Below are 1,455 nucleotides of genomic sequence, written 5' to 3' on the forward strand. Positions count from 1 at the left end.
CAGTTTTCTGTTCTTTGGCTTCGTCTTTGTTTACTAAACCTTTGTTGTATTCAAACTTGGTTGTGGGAGAAGGCACAGTGTTTCCACCTATGCCTCCATCTTGGCGGAAGTCCTGAATTTTTTGTTTTTGTTCTTATTCATAATTTTCTTAGTTTTGCACATTTATTTTTCTGTAAAAATCTTAAAATTAATGAATTCAAGGAATAGGTTAACTTGGGAGAATGAACACCCATGTGTTTCCATTTATTAAAAAGTCCATTGTTGGTTTCAATAATGTATTTTTACTTTTCTCACATGAAACTTGAAAAAATTTTCATGGGTTTATTTGTGGAATTTTACAATTCTACTGGGAGATATATTTTTTTCATTTCTTTTTCTGTTTGTTTTGGTAGGTAGGCTGGGCACTGAAATATACATTTTTTGCCTGTCATGCCATTTTACTGAATATAGTATAATATTCTTGTTCTACATACATGTTGGATGCTTTGGTTTGAGGCTTTCCTACAGTTACTCATTTACCAGATTCTTAATCCCAGTGATTGCAGATGAGATTTCATTTTTTAAAATTATCTTTACTAGTAAGTTTAAATTGTAAAATGTAGTTTGAATCATGAGGCCAAAATGACCTCTCCAATGTTCCCTTCTGAATGAGAAAAGCGTTAGAACTATAAGCCTCTCCTGAAAATAAAGAAAAAAACATGTACACTGGGAGAATGTCTACTTTAGTGGGCACTGAACAGGAATACGAGGAAAACAATAAATAGAAACACTCAGCTTGAAAGGAGAGAGAATGGACTGGGTTGGTCTCAGGAGGTATAGCACAAATTCCAATTTCTTATTTTTCCTAATTTGAGGGAGTGATGGAAGGGGGAAGAATTCAGTCTGGGATAGGTTTGGAGACCACGGGCCTTTGTGTGGTAATGTATCACTCTTTAGGGACAACCAGCTCTCGCCCTGCTAAGCCTTCCAGGGCCGACATCACAGCTCCTCTCCCTTCTTTGCTGAGGCTTTTCCTCCCTGGTTTGAAGAAAGACCCTGTTAGTGCCTTGTCAGGGGAGTTTCCATTTCAAGAGCAAGTTAATTTTCCTCGGGTCCCTTCCCCATCATTTCTCATTATCTCCAGGCCTGCAGTGAAAACCTTATTCCAGGTTGTGTTGGAGACCAGTCACAAAGTCCAACATGTAGGGAGAAGGCCTGCACAGCAAAGGATTTCAGGATTTCGCTCATTTCCCCCTTTTTTTTTCTTCTTCCTTTCCTTCATTATTTACGTGTTTATTTGTGGAAGTTAATTATGAATTTTGGTCTATGGAGAGCTGATTATGGAAACAATTGTAAAAAAAACAGAAGGAAAAGAGACATCATTCAGGGATTCTTGGAGCTGAATTTGTTAAAAGGTAACAATTTGAATTGTCCTTTTGTGCATGGGTGCATAGAAGGAGTGTGTTTTGGGCTGTA

This window comes from Sturnira hondurensis, unplaced genomic scaffold (genome assembly GCF_014824575.4).
Source record: "Sturnira hondurensis isolate 20B ecotype Veracruz unplaced genomic scaffold, ASM1482457v3 Scaffold0001547, whole genome shotgun sequence".
Classification (NCBI taxonomy): Eukaryota; Metazoa; Chordata; class Mammalia; order Chiroptera; family Phyllostomidae; genus Sturnira; species Sturnira hondurensis.